Here is a 10,877-nt window from a genome sequence, read left to right as displayed (position 1 = left end):
TAGTTGTTCATCTTTGAAGGTTTCTTCTCTTCCACCATCATGTTTGTCTTCGACATCGAAATCACCATTTTTGAAACATTGAAACCACTCCCGACACGTTTTTTTACTCAGAGCAACATCATCGTAAGTTTCTGAGAGCATTCGATGCGCTTCAGCTGCATTTTTTTTTTTCGAATTGTAACAGAAAAGTAAACCTCCCGCAAATGGCGAGAATTAGGCACATAAAAAGACATTAACTTTTTCAACATTCAGTTAAAAAATCGATTTAATAATAATTGAAGAATCGATAACGATTATCATAAAAAGGAGAAATATTTCCTTTTAGTGTTAAGTGGTTAAATTGATTAATTCCAAATTACCAGGTTTAGTTCTAAATTGCTATAGCTAGTTCAAGAACAAAAATTTTTTTGTGAGTTGGTAAAAATTCTACGGAAATTAACTAAGAGTGCAATGATTACAATGACAGTATTGCATCACAAAAGATTTGGCAAGCCTTTTGAAGTTGTGGTAAGATGAGCCAACAGATATCACGATTGGTACCATCAACGAAATAATCTTCCGAACTGAGTGTCATTAAACAATCTACAGCAGCGAGTGTTTTTTATTAATTATTTATTATAAAGGGTGATTTTTTAAGAGCTTGAGAACTTTTTTAAACAATAAAACGCATAAAATTTGCAAAATCTCATCGGTTCGTTATTTTAAACGTTAGATTGGTACATGACATTTACTTTTTGAAGATAATTTCATTTAAATGTTGACCGCGGCTGCGTCTTAGGTGGTCCATTCGGAAAATCCGCTTTTTTATCGACAAATTTTGTTCAGCGTTGAGGCTCATTTCTGGTTGAATGGCTACGTAAATAAGCAAAATTGCCGCATTTGGAGTGAAGAGCAACCAGAAGCCGTTCAAGAACTGCCCATGCATCCCGAAAAATGCACTGTTTGGTGTGGTTTGTACGCTGGTGGAATCATTGGACCGTATTTTTTCAAAGATGCTGTTGGACGCAACGTTACAGTGAATGGCGATCGCTATCGTTCGATGCTAACAAACTTTTTGTTGCCAAAAATGGAAGAACTGAACTTGGTTGACATGTGGTTTCAACAAGATGGCGCTACATGCCACACAGCTCGCGATTCTATGGCCATTTTGAGGGAAAACTTCGGAGAACAATTCATCTCAAGAAACGGACCGGTAAGTTGGCCACCAAGATCATGCGATTTGACGCCTTTAGACTATTTTTTGTGGGGCTACGTCAAGTCTAAAGTCTACAGAAATAAGCCAGTAACTATTCCAGCTTTGGAAGACAACATTTCCGAAGAAATTCGGGCTATTCCGGCCGAAATGCTCGAAAAAGTTGCCCAAAATTGGACTTTCCGAATGGACCACCTAAGACGCAGCCGCGGTCAACATTTAAATGAAATTATCTTCAAAAAGTAAATGTCATGTACCAATCTAACGTTTAAAATAAAGAACCGATGAGATTTTGCAAATTTTATGCGTTTTATTGTTTAAAAAAGTTCTCAAGCTCTTAAAAAATCACCCTTTATTATAATAGATTATCTGCTATCTTCATACTTGTCTTAAGAGGTTGGAGTCCAAAAGGAGATACATTTAGTAAAGAGAGGCTGTGAGGAATCCGACGGCAACCAAATGTAACCAACAGTAGATCAACTGGATTCCTGCTTCTATGTTGTAAAAGGCCACAATTGCAAGATTTTTTTTCAGTTACCAGAACACTTTTTCACTACACTATCGCTTCGTTCAACAAAGTGCTTTAACTTCTGTTTAAATTTGCAGTAATCAGTTCAATTTGAACTGCTCCGCACTGACGAGTCTAAGACGAAACGTAAAGAATTTTTTCTTATCTATTCTTTCGAGCTCCGGAAAAAATATTTTTTACTTTCATATTATTTCTCGTTCATCAACACTACAGGTTGAGGTGGTGAGCTCAAGTAATACGCATTTCTCATCGTTTATTCTGATGTGGTGATTCGTTAGCGGTGCTTTTATTGAAAGTGTTTCGCTTAGTTATTGTTTGTAGTTTTCTTGACTTCACAGGCTTTTATGAATTTTGTATTTGGTTTTCTAATGCAATATGTCGTCTGGAATGTGGTGAATTCAATTTGTCCGCATCCCTTATCTCGTTTTTCGAATATGGCGATTTGTAAGCAGTAAAATTGTTCCACTAGAACCATTTCCGCAATTTTATTGATCTAGCACACATATCTTCTTACTAAATATGTTGTTTTAATGTTTTTTCAGCGTTTTCAGATCAGGTTTCATTTTGAGACTCACTAAACTAGAGCAATACTTACTCGTAATAGTCCGTTCATACCATCATGCCACTCCCCGCAATCCCGATTGTATAAAACAACTAAACGATTAGTCTATGAAAAGTTCTCAATAATAGACTACAATCAAATATCTGTTATCGTAATGCATTATAATGAATGTGAATTATTACATAAGAATGATTTAAAACTTATGAAGTCGATTGCGCATTATTCACCACATAAAGTTTTTGTTGTGTAAATATTCGAAGAATCTATGAACCACGAATATTTTCGGAGACTGGCACAGTAATGCGAATGCTTTTATGTTCATAAGACAGATTTTTTCATTGTTTCACTTCTTCTTTGAACGGTGAATCGCTTTTAAATAATATTTCAATCCCTGATTGTTTAAAATATATATTTTTGTTTATTGTGATAAATTCTCTACTAGTAGTAGTGGTAGTAGTAGTAGTCGAATAATTAATATTCAGGGGTTTTTGGTGACGAAGTAAACGGTAAGTAAGCAAAAAGCACATATTTCATTTCATTTTCCATTGCGTTTCGGCTCACCAGTGCTTCAAGCCGTCACTCGTTTACGTCAGAGACATCAAAGGATATAACTCCTACGCGGATTTTTTTCCGGTATCCTTGAAAATCGTTGGTTACCTACGAGAATCAGCTAGTTACATGTCAGTTTTGTGAAAAAATTACTAACTATGGTGAACTGTGACCTGAAATGGCGAAAAGGACATCTTCAACCAGGCCCGTACCCAGCATTTCGTTCCGGGAGGGACCCTAAGATGAAAAAATAATGTTACTTAAAATTGCTTAAGTAGATAATTTATGGTGCGTCATTTACCGACGTTTTTAACATACACCTTATACTTTTACACTGGAACTATCATTATTAGGTATTTAAATAAAATTTGTGACTGTGATCGAGAGAAGGTTATTGTATTACATTTCTTAACGTTTACTGTCATGCCATTTCAATACCATATGTCTAAGACCTTTTCCATGTCCATTTCTAGAGATAGCTCCCTTACTTCGATTCGTGGAGAACGGAAAGTATCTTCTAAATGTGTAGGTCATATTAGTTGATGGCCATACAAACTTACTTTAGCTGTACAGATTGCGATATCAGGTGCCGGAAGTAGCGGTTTAAAATTCTGAAACGAAATTCACATCGATTTCTCAGAGATGACTCCAGGTCTGTGAATAGATAACAGCTCTAGGAGGCCAAAACAGGTGAACTAGGTGTACCCATCCACCAGTAATTGGAGCATTAAACCGTTGATTTTAACTATGATAATGATGCTCATGTGCTTCATATAAGGCCCTTTCACAGCGATTTCGCTTTACGTTTTTAATCACTTTAGTAATACAAAAGTATACTATGACAATCCCAGAAAACCGGCATCATGATCTTTCCGACCCGTTGAGCCTCCCTTCCAAGCAGTCGTGCCGCAACGACTTCAGTCCATTGTCGAGTAATCATTTATTTCTCTGGCGTATAATAATGAATTCAGTCAAACATGTACTCAAAGTACACTTGCGTTCATCTTTTTAGTTTAAATAAAGTATGTGCGAGATCCAGCGGCAGAATATTTTTCTCATTTGCAGAATCTTGCCCAACTATGGTTAGCTCGTGCACTTTCTCTTTCCAGCCATCCAGAACAATTAAGTGTCTTATTATTATTGTAGTTTATTTTACCCTGTATTTATTTTCATTTTAATTAGTTTTGACACTGTTCGCTTCGTATCAAACATTTTTTTTTTGTTTCTGTTTCTGACTTCGGGAGGGACCAGAGCCACTCGGACCCCCCCTCCCCCCCTCTGGGTACGTGCCTGTCTTCAACCAAAGACACGGACAACCGTTCAACAACGGTAACATTGTACAAAGAAATGCACCCACAGCAACTATCAACGAGCACAAAACTACGAGCAACAATGAGAATGGAAAGAAAATGTGAACCACTCACACTAATAGTTTTTGAAAAAATGACAAAAATAACACTGACGATGAAGCAATGGATGATAAGACGAACCGCGTACCAAGTACCCCTTAAACCTCGCTGGATGAAAATGGATGCTCTTCTCCCCAAACAGAAAGGATGACAACGAGATCCTATGAAATATTTTTTTCCAATAAAAAAATCGTTCAATCAGCCACATGAAGCTTGTACGCAAATAAAACTGAATTAACATTTAATTTTAAAAAAAATAAAAAGTATAACAAAAATTGTGTAAACTTTGCTGCTTTGTCTGCTTATCGATTTAAATTGAACTGCCAGGCTGAGATGGCAGTGAAATTTTAACTGCTCCATGCACTGATGATCCGAAGGTGAAACGCGAAGAAAAATAAAATGAAATAATAATATTTCTAATGAATACAGAATTGGCCGAGTTAGAGACCGTAATTAGCGTACCCTCATAGAGGAAACAAAAATGTGTTCCACTTCGAAATACTCATGAATAAATAATAACAACATAAATAAGTTCGAAGGAATACCTATGATGATAACAACAGCGACAATGAAAAATCGATATGTTACCCAATCGAGGCATAATCGTCGCTGGTTGAAAGTGAGACCGTCTATTTTCTCAAACAAAAAGTATATTAAAGTATATTATTAAGCGTTATTGAAACCTTTTCTGAAATATATTGAGATCTATTCGCAATCTAGTTCAAAAGAAATTAAGGGTAACTGTCATCTCAGCTCCACGATTTCTCTCATACTTTGGAACAATTGATGAGAGCGAAATCTGATATTTCTTCGATGCATTGGCTAAAAATGAGAAGAAATAAAAGAATTTACTCTGTGTCGTTGTAACGAAACTTCGCACTGGTTTTGTTGTGATATCGCATCTCAGAGCCTAAACGAAGACATTAGTTTCGATAAAATCCCAACCCGCTCTCTGTATGTAACCTTTCTGTCAAACAGATCTAACTAATCGAAACTGCTCGCCACGTATTCAACATTTTAACACACTATGCAACCAATAACAAAGAAGAAAAAAAACCTAAAAAATACTCACATGGTTACCCTAAAAACAGATGGTGGTGCGCTACCGGCATCGCAAGTAAAGGACATGCGCAGAGCCAAGCCCATCTCAGCAGTTGAGTTGTTTACTTACACCACATACACACAAACGTACTCATAACACCACCAAATACGCAAACAAAGCAAAACATGCTACACTTTCGTTTGTGCGCACGCGGATCAACGCGATCTTTTCCCGATCTAGCACGATCTCGCCTGATCGTCTTTTCTGTTGTTGCCTGTTGCGCAGTGTGGGTACGGTGGACCTGGACACTAAGGAATCCAGATATGCTCTCGTGCTGAGGATTATTTCTGCTTCGAACGTTCCTAGTGTGGGGACGCTCTCTTCGCCGTCGGAATCAGCAGATGTGTCCTAGTAATGGCGTCCGCGGGGTGGTCATGAAGTTTTAATTAAAATGATCTTGATTTTGAAATGATTAAGTTGGAATGGTACTTGAAAATTTCTGAAACCGTTTTCAGACAACTGCACAATGACACATCATTAAAACCAACTTTCTAGTCGAAGAATTTAAATGTGGAATCCCTAAATTCTAATGTTTTGTTATTTTTTTGCATCTTGCACTCCTGCATTGCCGTGGTGGTGGTACAGAGAGAGAGTGTGTGGCTTCGCTTTTGATCGCGGCCACGAACGATTGCGAACGGTGGAAAACAGACACGATTCAGCATCGTTGCCCGCATGTTGCACTTTGTGGGTGCATAGAGAAAATTCATGCTGGAGGCATTTTCCATGCGAAGGCGTTTTTGTGTAGGTTTTTTTTTCTGCCGCTCTACTCTAAATAGTGAAACAGGATGGCTTCGAGGTGGCATCCCACACACGCACGCGACTCAGACCAGACTCGAATAGTGGTAAGATGAATTTTGTTGACACTTTGCTCCGGTTCGTGAAAAATAACGCCGCACCTCGATGATGAATGTCTTTTCGGCACGCAGGGATCTGTCTACGCTCAGTAGGTGTCTCTAATTTGAGGACATATATCTTGGAACGGGCGGAATGGCTCACCTGTCAGTACGGATACCGTGGTGTCACCGAATCAAATGCAAAATTTGTTGATGTTCTTTGATGTTTGACGGATCGTGGTTGTAGTTCTGTGCTAACAAAACTAGTACAGTAAGAGTACTTAGAGCAGATTTGAAACAATTTGCATGAGATATCAGTTCCATTTTCTAAAACTTCTTTGCCATTTCTCATGACTCATGAGAATTATCTTTGAAATTTATTAACAAAATTTACAACAATTTCAGAACTAGCAAAGTTTTGGTGTTCCGATCATTCTCATCGAGTGCTTTAGTTTTGACTGGAAATCTCATCGCCTTGAAAAAATATCTGCAGGGGATTCTTACATCCTGATAACATTCAGTAGCACGCAAAGAGGCTATAAGCCATCATAAAGTTCCCGAAATCACCACCGTGTGACGCATTTAGTCACCCGATTATTTTTTTTTAGGTTGTCACATCTGTCATTGATATTCTGTAAAATTTTCAGCTTGATACCTGGACATTTGTAGAAGTTACGCTGTATTGAGTACATCTCCGATTGTTCGTGTCCTCGATTTTGTACAATTTTCAAAATGGAATTGAATTTGCAACAACGAGTATACATTAAATGTTGTGTTAAAACGGTTTCAATGACTCGACGATATTGCAAATGTTAAAAGAGTGTTCCGGTAACGATACTCTGAAGAAAACAGTCAGTGGCGTACACCGAATGATCCACGACCGAAAAAACCATGTCGTTTTCAGTCGATAAAGAATGCTCACAGTTTTTATTCATTACAAGAGTATGGTGTATCATGAATTCCTTCCACAAGGTCAGACGATTAACAAAGAGTATTATTTGGGCGTTATGAGACGTTTGCTTGAAGCAATTCACCGAAAAAGACCAGATTTGTGGGCAAACAACTCATGGATCTTGAACCACGATAACGCACCATCACACAATGCCATCGTTATCCGTGAACATTTGGCTACAAACGAAAAGAAAAACCATTTAGTAACCACCGAATTCTCCTGATTTGGCTCCCTGCGACTTTTTCCTATTCGGTCAACTCATGAAACCGCTCCTTGGAATGCAAAAAATCACTGATGGCTCTGATGGCAATACCGAAAACTGAATATAAAAAAAATGTTTCGAGGATTGGATCAAGCGCTGGCATAAGTGTGTTGCAGTCGATGGGGAGTACTTTGAAGGGGATAGTATCAATTTTGATGAGAAATCTTGTATTTTTATTTTCTGAATAAATTCCGGAAAGTTTTTGATCAAGGTTTTGAGATTTGTAGACTGTAAATTCTAAAATTCGGTTTTTTTACAATACCTGTCAAAGTTGACCTATTAAATATTGTACAACTAGAAATTTTGATTCATTATGGTTTCCAACAAACTATAGATTGTTAAACCCCGTTCACTATTTTAAACGAAATCGATAATTTTATGTAAGCGACTGCAAAATCAGATACCGTTTTCAATGAAATTGTATCTGAAGCTGGAAGAACAATAATTTCGCTCGTGCACCTTGAAAATCCCAATCTCTCCCATCGCGTCAACGACAGGAAGCTGGGAATCGCACAATGAATGGTATTTCGTGTTTTAAATCGGTGCAGTGAACGTTTTTGATCGGAAAAATGGATTTCCGTTTAGTAAAAAGGATCACAAGCGAACTACTACAAGCAAGTTCAAGCCTTCAAGAGGAATCCAAACATTTCTTTTGGAAAAAACTGCATTTCAGTAAAACTTTTGGGCAAAACAAGAAAAAACACACGTACAGATTTCCAAAGGCACCGAATCGTTATGAACGGCAGAATTCAGTGGGAAAATCACGTGCATGGAACCTGTACACATAGATATTGACAAAACCACATTGTCTCATTATGAATGACGAGACGTATGGCAGCATCATTAGTTTGATGTCCCAGAAGACGTTAGAAAACACAAGATGTCAATCATCAATAGGCACGTATGCAAAATATACACAACGGTCTTACGTTTCTTTGACCTGAATTAGCTTAGTGCCATTACACAATCTTAAACCCCCAAACGCATCGGAATCTTCGACACGCATGGTTAAAAAACGCATTTTTGTGAAAGTTTTGAGTATCTTAAGATTTAGTCCCTCAAAAATTGTGTTTGAGAAGAATTGCAATTGATTGTTTTAAACATATTTTTGCAAAATCCGCATTAATTTCAAGGCGATTAGTTATAATTCCTTTTTTATCCGCATATTCACGATAAATATGAGAACGCATAATCTTTTTACATTGAGCGAAAGCCTCAAAATAGTAAATAGTATGTTACCATCTAAAACGACATGACACACACATTTTCCATAAAAATGCTATCAACGTGATAGTTAATTCATTACGGAATTTTCATAAAAAAAATAAAGATAATCGCTCACCGCTAGAACAACGAAATTTTGCCTAAGTAGCTGCTTATAGCTTTATCACTAAACTCACAGATGATATAGAAATGCAAAAAAAGATTCAAGATTCCGTTTTCAAGAATGTAGCTGATAAGCCTAATGCTAGAGGTGGACTTTCATGAAAATAAGGAGTGTATCGAAAAGTAGTTAGCAACATTGATTATTGAATAAAAAAGCGAAAACAAACATATTTTGACATTCGTTTTCGATATGTTGTAGAAAAATTACATATTTATCCATTTAACTGATTGTATTGAAAAAAATCCTAGTTTCAGTGAAACACTCGCACTTTGGACTTGACATTCTTCATTAAATTCTGCACAGTTACTTTTGTGACTTTCCTGGTGGCAGCTGTCCAGTTTTTTAGAACTCCTGCATGTTTTGGGACACTGTACCTTCCTTCCGAAAGTCCCGCTTGACAATTGCCCAATACCTTTCAATTGGCCGAAGATCCGGGCAGCTCGGTAGGTTGATGTCCTTTTCCACGAATTGTACATTATCATTTGACAACCACTATAGAACGGAGTTGGCGTAGTGGGCTGAAGCCAAATCCGGCCAGAAGAGAGGAGGAGCCTTATGCTTTCTGTACAGTGGCAGCATCTTCTTAAAACATTCTTCCTCGTACACCTTGGCGTTAATTGTGCCCTTCGTGAAGAAAATCGACGACCGCAAACCACAGGTACAAATTGCTTGCCAGACCAACACCTTCTGCCCAAACTTTTCCATCGCCACCGTGGTGTCAGCGTCGTCCTGGTACACCGATTTCGTATAATATTGCGGTCCGGGCAGCGCTCGAGAGTCTTCCTTGGCGTATGTTTCGTCGTCGATCAGGATGCATCCGTCTTTATTCTGTAGAATCCGGTTATACAGTTTTCGCGCTCTTGTTTTGGCCTGAACTTGCTGTACCAGAGACTTTTTCGGCACCTTCTGTTTCTTGTACGTTTTCAGGGAGTTCCGAACTTTGATCCGTTGAATCATCCCGATGCTGGTGTTGAACTGCTTGGCCAAATCCCGCGTCGACGCCGATGGGTTTTTCCTGATGTACTCAACCACTCTTAAGTCCCGGCCGGGCTGGCTGGGACCCGTTTTCCTACCGGATCGGGGCAAATCCTTCATGGAAAGGGTCTTACCGAACTTCTCGGTAATATTTTTGACACTGATGTGGTGCACTTTTACCCGTTTTGCAATTTCATTGTACGTGACACCACTTTCTGAGCACCAAGTGTGCAGAATTTTCTTTCGCGTTTCCGGATCAATTCGACTCATCATTGAAACGATAAACCGTACCGAAACCAATCGATTGCGCAGCTGTTATTGACATGTAAACAAACATGTCACCGCAAAACACGCTGCAGAAAATTAGGCCATTTCAGAGTAATAACTGTTTGAATGTTGCTAACTACTTATCGATACACTCCTTATAAATACTATCGCTTTACTTCAGCAATTATTTTTAAGTGTGAAGCGTAGTTAATTGCATTGACATGAACTGTCCGAAAATACATAAATCGCAGATGAAATTAAAACATTTATACTGTAGGAATAACTATCGATCACATGGAACACTTATTTTATAATTAACTCGTTTTCAGCCAAGTGACAGCATTCGAATACATCAATTTCGTTTACCTGTATGGTTATGACAAAATCAACAGATATGTTAGTTTTCAGATTCTCACTTTACCTTTAAGCTACCTATCATATGCTGTAATATGTCACGAAGGTTTGGGATGACTACAAACAGTGGAATGGAAATAGTCGTTGTTTGAATAGCTAGAGTTTCTTTAGTTTTCTTCCATTTCAGAGATTCCACCAGCATGAGATAATGAATTTGATACACTTGCTTTAGTCCCCACGACGAATCGGACAAGTGATTCGCATCTTGCCAGAAAATTTTCCACACAAAATTAAACTGCCTAAGCACCAGCCAATCTCAACCGTTTGGGTGTTTGCAATTTCATACAGTCAATAAAACTCCCATGCCGCCCCTCTCATCATCATCGACAAAAATCTGGTGGCGTGCTTAAAATCTAACCTTACCTTCGAGGCCAAAATCTCCGCCAGCTTTTCACACGACCGTTTTACCACTCTATTGCCACGTAATTGAGCATTTTTACGAGC

This window comes from Malaya genurostris, chromosome 3, assembly GCF_030247185.1.
Source record: "Malaya genurostris strain Urasoe2022 chromosome 3, Malgen_1.1, whole genome shotgun sequence".
NCBI classification, from domain to species: Eukaryota; Metazoa; Arthropoda; class Insecta; order Diptera; family Culicidae; genus Malaya; species Malaya genurostris.
Note: the sequence above shows the minus strand (reverse complement) of the source record.